Here is a 13529-nt window from a genome sequence, read left to right as displayed (position 1 = left end):
TCACGCTAGTGTGAGGCTCAGCCTGTGCAGGCCCTGGGACCTGGGTAAAGTTGAGGTGCAGCATCAGACTCCAGGGGCCCCTGCACCCCAGGCCAAAGGTCGCCCTCATCCCACAGAGCCTTCTGTGCAGCCGGTTCAGGCCCCGAGGGCGGCCAGGCATCTCGCCCTGAAAACCACAGGCTCCGTGCAGAGGGGAACCCAAGAGAGGCCTGCAGACGCCACACGTGATGCTGGTGTCACGTTGAAATAGTTTCGGCAGCAGGCGGTGGCGCACGCCTGGAATCCCAGCACTTACGGAGGCCAAGGCAGGCGGATCACCTGAGGTCAGGAGTTCAAGACCAGCCTGGCCAACATGGTGAAACCCCGTCTCTACTAAAAATATAAAAATTATCTGGGCGTGGTGGCGCACACCTGTAATCCCAGCTACTCTGGAGGCTGAGGCAGGAGAATAGCTTGAGCACGGGAGGCGGAGGCTGCAGTGAGCTGAGATCACACCACCACACTCCAGCCTGGGTGAAGAGCGAGACTCTGTCTCAAAAAAAATAAAAAGTAAAAAAAAGAAATAGTTTGACCCCAGAGTCGTTCTTGCACAACCTAAAAAGCCGACTCTTCTTTTTTTTTTTTTTTTGACGGAGTCTCGCTCTGTCGCCCAGGCTGGAGTGCAGTGGCGAAATCTCGGCTCACTGCAAGCTCCGCCTCCCGGGTTCACGCCATTCTCCTGCCTCAGCCTCTCCGAGTAGCTGGGACTACAGGCACCCGCCACCACGCCCAGCTAATTTTTTGTATTTTTAGTAGAGACGGGGTTTCACCGTGGTCTCACCGTGGTCTCGATCTCCTGACCTCGTGATCCGCCCGCCTCGGCCACCCAAAGTGCTGGGATTACAAGCGTGAGCCACCGCGCCTGGCCAACATTTGAGCTTTTAAAAATACCAAGTAACGTGGGAAAGTGACATGCTGTCCCTGTGGCCATGGGGCCATGTGGAGGGTGAGGCGTCCTGCGCAGATGCCCCGTGTGCGGCCCTCACTGAAGCTGCAGGGTCTGCTGCCGCTCACAGCTCTGGACTCCAGACGTCTGCCTCTTGGGACACTTGGGACTTGTTTCCACAGCTCCAGAAAACCCAGGAAACCCGAAGGTGACCTCAACACCGTTCGTTCTCTCAGTAACATACGTGATAAATAAAGTAAAAACTCCTTTAAAGCTAGGGTTTGGGGAAACAGACTGTTGTGTCTCTGAAGGCGTTAACCAAGTTGCAATCATTTTGCAATTGGGAAACCTTCTAAGAAAATTATCTACACATCTGCTTACAAATCAAAGCCAGAGTGTTTTCCACTGTCAGGAAACCGGGAGAGGATCAGGAATGAGGGGGAGGCAGTCAAGAAATCGCTAATTAAAACCAGCGCTTTCCCACCCTTCTGGCCGAGGCGTGCTGGGGGAGACGGAGGAAGTGGACGAGGTCAGGAGAAGGCAGTGAGTGAACAGATTTTTGTCCCAGTCTCCTGCTTTGTGTTTACGTTTGTACTTTTCCATGACAAAAGCTTTGTTTTGAACATCGGCCTACCCCGGGCTGTGCAGAGCTCCGTGGCCCCGGCTGCCCCAGTGGCTCCAGTGGCCGACAGGGTTGACTCTACTCACCTGAGCAGGTGAGCCTCCCCAGAGTCACCTGGCATCACTCTGGCGGGTTTGAAGGAGGGGTCAGGATCCCAGGACATGCACGCGCACGTGGCAGTGACCCCACCAGAGCTGGGGTCACGGGGAGAACTGAGGCACCCCCCCACAGACATTTTTAAATTCTAAAATCAGATGTTTTTGTTTAGTTGTTCAGAGCGAGGCTTCTATGCCCCTGCACGTGCGTCTCCAGTTCAGAATTTATGCTCCTCTAGGAGTTCCCGGGCCTCCGCACAGAGATCGGTGGAAGAATTGGCTCAGAACAGCCTCAAGTCCTGAGGAGCAATCGTATTTCGCAGACAGCTGGCTTATTTCATTTATTATAATTCTCCTATTTACTATTCAATTCCAACACAGCAGGTTTCCAAATGTGAGAAGGAAACATTTACGTCGTGGGGACTGTGGCTCTAAATTCACCACTATGGCAGGTTTCTCTTTGAAAAATAAAAGCGTTGGTTGAATCATTGACGAGGAAGATAGATTTAGAAATGTGTGTCAGACGTGGGGCTGGATGAGTTTGTGAAGGAGAGAGAGGTGAAGGAAAGCTATGAGGCGAGGAGCAGGGCAGGGTGGCAGCCAGTCCAGGGGGTCTCATGGGTGTTTATGCCAGGACCTTGGCCCAGGGCCCTGCCTGGCAGCCTCTCCTCCCCAACAGGGCCAGCCCCCTGCAGCCCTAGGCCCTGGGGGGCAGCCTTGGAGGGGCTCTGGCTCTGATGTTGCCTCCTTCCAACGCTGGGCCCAGCACTCAAATAGAAACTCAAATCCTATTTTCTGAGGGTAGAGATAGGATAACAAGAGGCCTCCCTCCTAGAAAGGAAAACGAGAGATCAGAAAAATCGGAAGGAATTGGCTGGGTGTGGGGCTCATGCCTGTAATCCCAGAACTTTGGGAGGCCAAGGTGAGGGGATCACCTGCGGTCAGGAGTTCAAGACCAGCCTGGCCAACACGGCGAAACCTTGCCCTACTGAAATACAAAAATTAGCCAGGCATGGTGGCAGGCACCTGTAATCCCAGCTACTCAGGAGGCTGAGTCAGGAGAATCACTTGAGCCTGGGAGGCAGAGGTTGCAGTGAGCCAAGAACTCACCATTGCACTCCAGCCTGGGTGACAAGAGCAAAACCACATCTCAAAAGACAAGACAAGAAAATCAGAAGGTCTCAGCTCTGGTGGAAGAGCCCGGAGAGAGGGCGTTCAGGCTGAGACCCCACAGTCTCTCTCTCCAATCACAGAGAGGGCGTTCAGGCTGGGACCCCTCAGTCTCTGTCTCCAGAGAGAGGGCCTTCAGGCTGGGACCCCTCAGTCTCCCTGTCTCCAATCAGAGAGAGGGCGTTCTGCTGTACAAACAGGAAGCCCTGGGTGCCTGAGGATCTTCGGTGCAAGCAGTGGGGGGACCAGGTCGGGGCCGCCCACATGGGCGCTATCCCGAAATCTTGTGCCATCTCTTGTATTTGCAAGCAGAGTGGTTCTTCCCACCCCACTGTGGCGGCTAGCTTATTTTTTTAAGTTCTGAGTTTTTAAACCTGAACCTGCCACTGAGCAGGCAGATGTTTGCAGCTTCACACTCGAGTGTGCAAGAAACAGCTTCGTGACTTCTCCCTTGGAGCCCTCCTGGGGAGGGGCAGCCCCTCCTGGGCTGCTGCGCCCTCAGAGACACCCTCCCTTATGTCAGGCCTCTGAGCCGAAGCTCAGCCATTGTAACCCCTGTGACCTGCACATGTATGTCCAGATGGCCTGTAAGAGCCAAGAAGTCTGGGGCAACCCAAATCTACAAAACAATGAAACAGCCAGCTCCTGTCTTAACTGATTGACCAACCTTACGACATTCCATGATTACCTGTTCCTGCCCTGTCCCACCTGATCGATCGACCTCGTGACGTTCTTCTTCCAGACAATGAGTCTTGTGATCTCCCCACCATGTACCTTGTGACCCCTCCTCTGCTGACAAGAGGTAACCACCTTTCAGAGTGACTTTCCACTGTTTACCCCAGTCCTATAAAACTGCCCCACCACGACCTCCCTTTGCTGAGTCTTTTCGGACTCAGCCCACTTGCACCCAAGTGACTAAACTGCCTTGTTGCTCACAGAAAGCCTGTTGGTGTCTCTTCACACGGACGTGCGTGACACAAAGTGCTGAGGTTACAGGCGTGAGCTGCCACGCCCGGCCCTCTTTGCTCTTTCGTATGAATTTTATATTTATTTATTTATTTTGAGACAGAGTCTTACTCTGTCACCCATGCTGTAGTGCAGTGGCGCAATCTCAGCTCGCTGCAAGCTCTGCCTCCTGCTCCTGGGTTCACGCCCGCCATTCTCCTGCCTCAGCCTCCCGAGTAGCTGGGACTACAGGCGCCCGCCACCACGCCCAGATAATTTTTTTGTGTTTTTAGTAGAGATGGGGTTTCACCGTGTTAGCCACGATGGTTTCGATCTCCCGACCTCGTGATCCGCCCGTTTCGGCCTCCTACGGTGCTGGGATTACAGGCGTGAGCCACCGCGCCCGGCCTCCGTATGAATTTTAGAACTAGTTTTTCCAATTTCATGAAAAATTATCTTAGGAATTATATTAATTTCGGGAAAACAGTTATCTTGGGGTCCCACGTAAACACAGGGAGTGGGAAACACAGTCACGGGGCATCTGCGGCACAGAACATAGACCAGGCCCCGGCGGCTCTGCCAAGCGAGGCTTCGTCCTGGAGACTCAGCGTGTGGCCTCCGCATCACAGAAACGGCCTTCGTAGCTGTTTGATGTCACACCAACGAGACTTCACACGTGTTGGCGAACTTTGGGGACAACGTGACCCTGCCTGACAGCCGGGAACACGGGAGCCAGATGTGGGGAGAGCGGCGAGCTGGTAGTCCGGATGGAAAGCCGGACAGAAAGGTGGACAGAAAGGCGGACAGAGCTGCAGCCACGACCAGGAGCAGCAGCAGGTTCTTGGACGAGAGGGAGCCCCCGTTCCCGGACCAAACTGAGGGTCGGGCCCCATAACGAGACGCAGCTGAACCGGGAGGAAGCACCTGTTTATTTCTCCAACTGGTGACAGGGAGAAGGCTGGACATTATCTCCAGACCAACTCAAAATTACAAAGTCCTCCAGAGCTTATCTACCTTCCAAGCTCTACGTCTACGTGTAAGTGTGCATTCATCTAAAGACGTAAGTAATTAACTTCTAATCTGTAACCGAGGTCTGAGTCCTGAGGAGCTTCCTCTGGAGCCTCAGTAAGTTTAATCTGATGGGTCCAGGTGCTGGGTCATTACCCTTATGCTGTCTCCTGCTAAGTCACGGAGGTTGGAGAAGTTCCTTCGGGCCCCAATAAGCTTGTTTGTGGAGGCCTGGGGAGTTCCTTCAGACCCGAAATAAAACTTGTTTAATCCTAAATGGGTCCTATTAAGAATTCCTTTGTTATTTTTTCATGCTTTAAGGCCCAGGAAAGGGCTAGGCAAAACTCTTGGTAGGCTTTTGTTACATTTCAGCCTTTGTATAAGGGCACTGGCTTTTAACTCCGTCAGTGCTGAAACTGGTCATGGAGGCCCGCGTTTGTGAGACTCCCACCCAGCCCACGGGCGTGCAAATCTGTGCAGCCAGACACACCCTCACCCTGCAACCACCCCTGCAACCCCCTCTTCCCCGCTTCCCTATTGTGAGATGTGGCAGCTGGCAGCCCGGGGCGGGGTGGGGATTTTCCCTAAAGACAAACACCACTGGAGGCACGGAGCTGACACAGGCACGGAGCTGACACAGGCACGGAGCTGACACAGGCACCATGAGCTGACACAGGCACCGTGAGCTGACACAGGCACGGAGCTGACACAGGCACCGTGAGCTGACACAGGCACGGAGCTGACACAGGCACCATGGTGTCTGTGGGACTGTGACTGCTGAAGGCCAGAATCAGCCTATGCATGCACACACGGGGCTATTGACTCAGTCACCCCCCACCCAATGCAGCAGCCGTGCCTGGGAGGCCACCCCACACCCACCAGGAGGGTCTCCAGGAGGGCCTGGTGTGGGCCAGGCTGAGCTCAGGACACCGTTATGGTCGTGCCTCTTTTTATGTCAGAGGGGAGGGGCAGATAGAATACGTATTTTTCTTTGCTTTTAGCTACATAAAGTCTGAAGGGTCCACAGGAGCACAATAAAGGAAGAGCCACCTGGGGCTGAGGAAGACTCGAGACTCTCACCACCTGTGATGTGGATTGCTCCGTCTCTGAAAGGTGTGCTGTATTAGCTGTGGTTAAAAACAATTGAAGGCCAGGTGCTATGGCTCACGTCTGTAATCTCAGCACTGTGGGAGGCCAGGGCGGGAGGATCACCTAAGGTCAAGAGTTCAAGACCAGCCTGGCCAACGTGGTGAAACCCCGTCTCCACTAAAAATACAAAATTTAGCTGGGCATGGTGGTGGGTGCCTATAATCCCAGCTACTCAAGACGCTGAGGCAGGAGAATCGCTTGAACCTGGGAGGCGGAGGTTACAGTGAGCTGAGATCGAGATCATGCCACTACATTCCAGCCTGGGTGACAGAGCGAGACTCCCATCTCAAAAAAAAAAAAAAAAAGAATTTTACCAAAGACCAGCTTTAGCTGTCTGCCCAACTAATTTTTCCTTTTCTTCTCCCTTGAAAGAAGCTTCACTAAGGCGGTGGCATGTCACAGCTCCATGATACAGAGCAGGGCTGCCCCTGGAGGCAGTGTGCGGACAGCAGCAGCTCAGGGCAGGGCAGCCATCATATTTATACCCACTTTTAACTACATGCAAATTAAGAGGTGGGGCATTCAGAATTTCCTAGAAAAGGGAGGGTACGGGGGGAGGGCACTGGGGGAGAGAGCACCAGGGGAGGGCATTGGGGGAGGGCATTGGGGGGGCGCTAGGGGGAGAGCACACTAGGGGGAGGGAACTGGGGAAGAGGGCACTAGGGGAGGGCACCGGGGGAGGGCACTGGGGGGGCGCTAGGGGGAGAGCACACTAGGGGGAGGGAACTGGGGAAGAGGGCACTAGGGGAGGGCACCGGGGGAGGGCACTGGGGGGAGGGCACTGGGGGTGGAGGGCGCTAGGGGGAGAGCACACTAGGGGGAGGGCACCGGGGGAGGGCACTGGGGGGTGGGCACAGGGAAGCACTGGGGGAGGGAGTTGGGGGCAGGGCTTTTGGGGGCACAGGGACCCTGGGGGGTCTCCCAGAGGCATCTCCTCTCCAGCAGCCCAGAACCAGATCCTCACTCTTGGGTGTCTCTGGGAACCCTCCCTCCTCTCCCCATGAGGCTGGAGGAGGCATCTCCAGGAAGTGTCAGATCCAGGACCTGCATCCCAACGCCGCAGGGCCACGTCCCTTCTGCAGCTCCAGGACCTTGGGCACCCTCGGACCTGGGCATTTGCTGGTGGTTAGAGTCTTCCCGGGAACAGCGTCCTGATTCTCTGGGAATTCCAGGAATCAAGGGGCAGGCAGCCAAGGGGAGAGACTAGAATGTGGTCAGACCGCTCCTCCTGTACTGAGCACCATCCTGGGGGCAATCGGAGGCTCCCCCAGGGCTCCACAGAGCAAGCAGGGCCGGGCATGGCCATTGACAGGATTCCTGGCCGGGACAGGCACGGCCACGACACTTAAGTCAGACAGAAAGCAGCAGCTCTGTGGCCGGAGGACTGAGAAGGCTCTGCAGATGCCGGCGAGATGCCAACCCCAGTGCCAGCCGGTGTCCAGGTTCTTGACACCATCATGAGGAAGAATTCGGAATGAGTAGGAATGAGACAAAAGGCAAGAAGCTTTTATTGTGAGGTGAACGCCTGCGCACAGGAGAGAGGCACAGGTGTGCTCGGAGAGTGAGTCACACACAATGAGGCCTGAGTTTCTATTTTATGGGCGTTCCTAGTTAGAGGGTGGAATAATCATTAGATTTTCTAGGAAAAAGGTGGCGATTTCTTAGAATTGGGGTGCCAGATATGTTTATACTAAATATGGGCATGGTTCGATCTGCCGTGACGCTGGTGTGTGTGTGATTCTGAATGGCAGTCAGTGCGCAATTAGGTCTGGGGTGGGCACAGGTCAAGCCTAGTGCCATGGTGGACCCGGGCAGCCTCCTCCAGCGTAGCCTCTCCTGCTTATGGGGCCGATGGTCTCATCAGTCCAGGCTCATCCCTGCCTTTGTGGCTGATTCTAACAGCTGCTTTCTGTGGCTGATTCTAACAGCTGCTTTCTGTGGCTGATTCTGACAGTTGCTTTCTGTGGCTCATTCTAACAGCTGCTTTCTTGCTTTTCTGCAAGATTACTGTTTGATATTTCTCATTTCTCCTATGACCACCCAGCATTCCTATCTCATTGGCTAGGAAGGATTCATATTAAAAGTATTTTCTCTTTCTCTCTTTCTCTCTCTCTTTCTTTGAGACAGAGTCTTGCTCTGTTGATCAGACTGCAGTGCAGTGACCTGATCTCGGTTCAATGCAGCCTCGACCTCCCAGGCTCAAGAGATCCCCCTACTTCAGCCTCCCAAGTAGCTGGGGCTACAGGCACTGGCCACCACGCCCGGCTCATTATTTTATTTTTGTGAAGATGGGTCTCGCTGTGTTGTTCAAGCTGGTCTCAAATTCCTGGCCTCAAGAGATTCTCTCACTTCAGTCTCCCAGAGTGCTAGGATTACAGACATGAGCCACGGCACCCAGCCCTAAAAATGCCATTCTTTCTAAAATTAAGCTATAACGGCTGGGCACGGTGGCTCATGCCTGTAATCCCAGCACTTTGGGAGGCCAAGGTGGGTAGATTATGAGGTCAGGAGTTACAGACCAGCCTGGCTAACATGGTGAAACCCCATCTCTACTAAAAATACAAAAATTAGCCAGGTGCACGCCTCTAATCCCAGCTACTAGGGAGGCTGAGGCAGGAGAATCACTTGAACCTGGGACGTGGAGGTTGCAGTGAGGTGAGATCGTGCCATTGCACTCCAGCCTGGGCAACATAGTGAGACTCCATCCCCCACAAATAAATAAATAAATAAAATTAAAATAAAATTAAGCTATAAAGACAGCAAAATCCCAATAGAAATACCAGGAAGATTGGCAAGTGGGGGGGCTCAGGGCAACATAACTGGATGTTCCAGGAGCACAGCCTTTTTCAGGTGGAGAATAACAAGCTGGGTTGTGGATTCCATCAAAAGCAGAAACACACGCTGGGTAAGAATTTAAAATTAGCCTCATATTTTAAAACTTCCAAATATTATAAAATAGAGAAATTAGAATTAGGTTAGCACAAGACAAGAACAGGAGCAACAAAACGGCAAAGACAGAAGCAAACATTTTAGACTTTTCATCTGTGGTGCCTGCCTGTGGCTCCAGCTACTCAGAAAGCTGAGGCTGGAGGATCGCTTGACCCCAGAAGGTCACGGTACATTGAGCTATGATCCTGCCAGTGCACAGCCACTGCAAGCCAGCCTGGTCAACTATAGGAGACCCCATCTCTTAAAAAAAAAAAAAAGCCTACAAATATATGATTAAAAATTCCTAGAACCGCCGGGTGCGGTGGCTCACACCTGTAATCCCAGCACTTTGGGAGGCCGAGGTGAGCAGATCACGAGGTCGAGAGATCGAGACCACCCTGGCCAACATGGTGAAACCCCGTCTCTACTAAAAATACAAAAAAACAATTAGCCGGGCATGGTGGCAGGCACCTGTAATCCCAGCTACTTGGGAGGCTGAGGCAGGAGAATCGCTTGAACCCGGGAGCCCGGGAGGCAGAGGTTGCGGTGAGCTGAGATTGCACCATTGCACTCCAGCCTGGGCGAACAGAGTGAAACTCTGTCTCAAAAAAAAAAAAAAAAATTCCTAGAACCACAAGAAAAGGCTGCTAAGCCCCCACCATAGGGGGCCATTCCAACCTCTCTCTCTCTTAATTACTGATAGCTCAAGCCCATAAAAATTGACAAGTATATAAAAATACAAAAAATTAACTGGGGCTGGGCGTGGTGGCTCACGCTTGTAATCCCAGCACTTTGGGAGGCCGAGGTGGGCGGATCATGAGGTCAGGAGATCCAGACCACGGTGAAACCCCATCTCTACTAAAAATACAAAAAAATTAGCCGGGCGTGGTGGCGGGCACCTGTAGTCCCAGCTACTCGGAGAGGCTGAGGCAGGAGAATGGCGTGAACCCGGGAGGCGGAGCTTGCAGTGAGCCGCGATTGCGCCACTGCACTCCAGCCTGGGCGACAGAGCGAGACTCCGTCTCAAAAAAAAAAAAAAAAAAAATTAACTGGGCGTGGCGGCGGGTGCCTGTAGTCCCAGCTGGGGAGGCTGAGGCAGGAGAATGGCGTGAACCCGGGAGGCGGAGCTTGCAGTGAGCCGAGATCGTGCCACTGCAGTCCAGCCTGGGCGACAGAGCGAGACTCCGTCTCAAAAAAAAAAAAAAAAAAAAAAAACTGACAAGTATATAAAAGACCTAACCTATCCCACTGACACCTTGACAGGAGCGACACCTGCAGAGACCCTTGCTCCCAGCAGTCAGAATATTACACGTTGCAAGGACCCGTGAGACCCTTCCAGCCAGTGAGCAGTGGGTACAACTGAGTCATGCACAAACCTGTGGGTCTGGTTGGCTCCGCTCCCGGGAGGCTGCGAGTCTGTGCATGGGCCAAGGGCTGGGGGGCGGCCCCCAGGTGGCCGGGGGTGCGCAGGCAGAGTGAGCGGGACAGCGGGAGGGTCAGAGGCCATTTCATAAAAGTGCGCTGAGCAGAAGAGCGATCCCCCTAGCTCTCCCGCAGAGGGTCCTGCCCCTGCAGCCCCTGCGGAGGTACTGGCCTGGCCAGCCCGGGAGGAGGGGCCCAGCCTGTTGGGGCAGGAGATGGGGTGCAGGTGGAAGGCTCCAAGAGGCATCTGGGCTGGTAACACAGACATCCCAGGTGGGTTGGAAGTGGGTCGAGGAGGCCTGGAGGATCCGGTGCCTGTGGGGGTGGCAGGCGGGCCACATCCTCCACTAGAACCCAAGGTGGCGGTGGGGTCAAGGATGACGAGTTATCTTCAGGACATCAGGAGGAAGCCCCACAGGCTGCAGTCATGTGGGTGGGCAAGGTTGAAAGGCGAGGGAACCCAGAGAATCAAGTTACAAAGAAAAGCAAATGCCGCCGGTGCGGTGGCTCACGCCTGTAATCCCAGCACTTTGGGAGGCCAAGGTGGGCAGATTGCCTGAGCTCAGGAGTTCAAGAAAAAAAAAAGCCTGGCCAACATAGTGAAACCCGTCTCTACCAAAAATAAAATTAAAAAAAAAAAAAAAGCCGGGCGTGGCGGCATGCGCCTGTAGTTCCAACTACTCAGGAGGCTGAGGTAGGAAAATCGCTTGAACTAGGGAGGCAGAGGTTGCAGTGAGCCGAGATCGCATCACTGCACTCCAGCCTGGGCAACAGAGCAAGACTCCGTCTCCAAAAAAAAGAAAAGCAAATACTCCAGGACCTTGGGGATTTTAAGAATATGCTGCTGAATAATTTGGAGAGTTAAACAGGAAATCATAACTGAAATCTACAAATTCCTAGAACAGAAAGGAAATGAAACTCCATATGTCACCTGGCACAGCAGAGGCTGTGATTCAAGGCCAGGCCGAGGGTGAATGAATCCATGCGTCCGCCCTAAGATGCCTGATCCCAGCATTGTATAGAAATGGAAAGATACGGCCGGGCGCGGCGGCTCACTCCTGTAATCCCAGCACTTTGGGAGGCCAAGACGGGCGGATCATGAGGTCAGGAAATCGAGAGCATCCTGGCTAACACGGTGAAACCCCGTCTCTACTAAAAATACAGAAAAATTAGCTGGGTGTGGTGGTGGGCACCTGTAGTCCCAGCTACTCAGGAGGCTGAGGGAGAAGAATGGCGTGAACCCAGGAGCCAGAGCTTGCAGTGAGCCAAGATTGCGCCACTGCACTCCAGCCTGGGCGACAGAGTGAGACACCATCTCAAAACAAACGAAAAAAGAAATGGAAAGATACTGCCCAGACGTGGTGGCTCACACCTGTAACCCCAGCACTTTGGGAGGCCAAGGCAGGCGGACCACTTGAGGTCAGGAGTTCGAGACCAGCTTGGCCAACATGGTGAAACCCTATTTCTACTAAAACTACAAAAATTAGCTGGGTGTGGTGATACATGCCTGCAATCCCAACTACTCAGAAGGCTGAGGCAGGAGAATCAGTTGAACCTGGGAGGCAGAGGTTGCAGTGATCGAGATCGCAGCACTGCACTCCAGCCTGGGCAACAGAGTGAGACTCCATCTCAAAAGAAAGAAAAAAAGAAAGAAACATGAGTGGATGGCTGTGCTGTTTGTATGGACCAGGAAAACTTCTAGAAGGATAAGTAAGGCAGTGTCCATAACTCAGCCCTGGGTATTGAAGCCAGGATGGGGAGGAAAAGGCAACCGTTGGTTTTATTCTATTTTGTTTCTGTGCCTGTATTACTTCCAAAATAAACAAACTAGTTTCACTTTCACAACATGAAATGCTTTATCAGGATATGCGTTTTCCTCCGACTCCCAGTGGTGTCCCCTCACGGGACAAAAGCCTGCCAGCCCTCAGCTGCCCTCCAGGGCCTCACGGTGCAGGTGCTCCTGCCTACGCACCTGGACCCCCGCGCCCCCAGGACCTGGAGCCCCCTCTGAGTTGAGAGACCCTAGTGGGCAGGAAAAGAGGAGAAGGAAGCTGTGGCTGCCGGGGGATGTGGCCTCGGGGACAGGCCCCTCTGTGCAGAGGACGTGGGCAGGTGGGATTTCAGCCCCCTCTCCAGCATCTCACTGGCAGCCAGGGTGGCTGGGGGTTCCCCGAGGGCAGGGGCTGGGGAATCTGACCTCTGTGCCCCGGACATGGTGCCATCTTGCTGGGAGGATGACAGGCTGTGTTTCACTTGCCAATTTGGTGACAGTTTCTCTTTTGGAACATCCTGAGGGACTTTGTTCTGTGCTACCCACCTCTGGACCCTGGGTCTGATGGCTGAGCTGCAGGCCCCAAGATTCAGCGTCCAGTCTGGCCCTGCTCTGTCCATTCCCCACATTTGAGGGTTCCCAGAATTGGGTTCTGCTTCTTCCTCTCTTCCATGAAACTGGGGGCATTGCCCACACCCCAGTGTCCCCCATCATCTGCCCGGTGGGGACTTGCCCACTCATGTGACTGCAGCCTGTGGGGCCTCCTCCTAGTGTCCCGAAGATACCTCGTGATCCTTGACCCCGCCCGCACCTGCCCGCGTGCCCCCTCGAGTTCTAGTGGCGGACGTGGCCCGTCTGCCACCCTGCCAGGCGCCGGGTCCTCCAGGCCTCCTCGAGCCACCTCCTGCCCACCTGAGATGTCTGTGGGTTCCAGGCCCGGATGCACTTGGAGCCTTCTACCCGCACCCCATCTCCTGCCCCAACAGGCTGGGCCCCTCCTCCCGGGCTGGCCAGGCCAGCACCTCCGCAGGGGAGGGGCCGCAGGACGCCTGAAGGCCCAGGACGCAGGTGCAGGACCCTCTGCGGGGGAGCTGGAGGAATCACTCCTCTGCTCCGCGCGCTTTTATGAAAGGGCCTCTGTCTGTCCCGCTCACTCTGCCCGCGCACCCCCAGCCATCGGGGGGCCGCCCCCCGCCCTCCCTCCCCGCGGCCCCGCAGCGGCCCCCTCGGCCCGCCCAGCTCTCCAGGCGCACAGAACTCGAGGCCTCCAGGAGCGGAGCCAAACAGCTCCGCGGGGAACGCGCGCCGCACGCGAGCTGGACCCGCCCAGGCGCGAACTCTCCTGGAAAAATGCTCCCGGCGGCTTTCCTGCTTCCTTTAGCGTGAACCGCAGGTGCGGTGCCTCCCGTGAAAATAATAAATTCACTGTCACGCTTGTTGTGAACGCGGGTGGTTCCCGAAACTTGGCGGCTTCCCGTAAACCCAGCTCCTTCC

Source organism: Symphalangus syndactylus, chromosome 14 (genome assembly GCF_028878055.3).
Source record: "Symphalangus syndactylus isolate Jambi chromosome 14, NHGRI_mSymSyn1-v2.1_pri, whole genome shotgun sequence".
In the NCBI taxonomy this organism is placed as follows: domain Eukaryota; kingdom Metazoa; phylum Chordata; class Mammalia; order Primates; family Hylobatidae; genus Symphalangus; species Symphalangus syndactylus.
The sequence above is the reverse complement of the archived record's forward strand: the minus strand, read 5'-3'. Positions refer to the sequence as shown.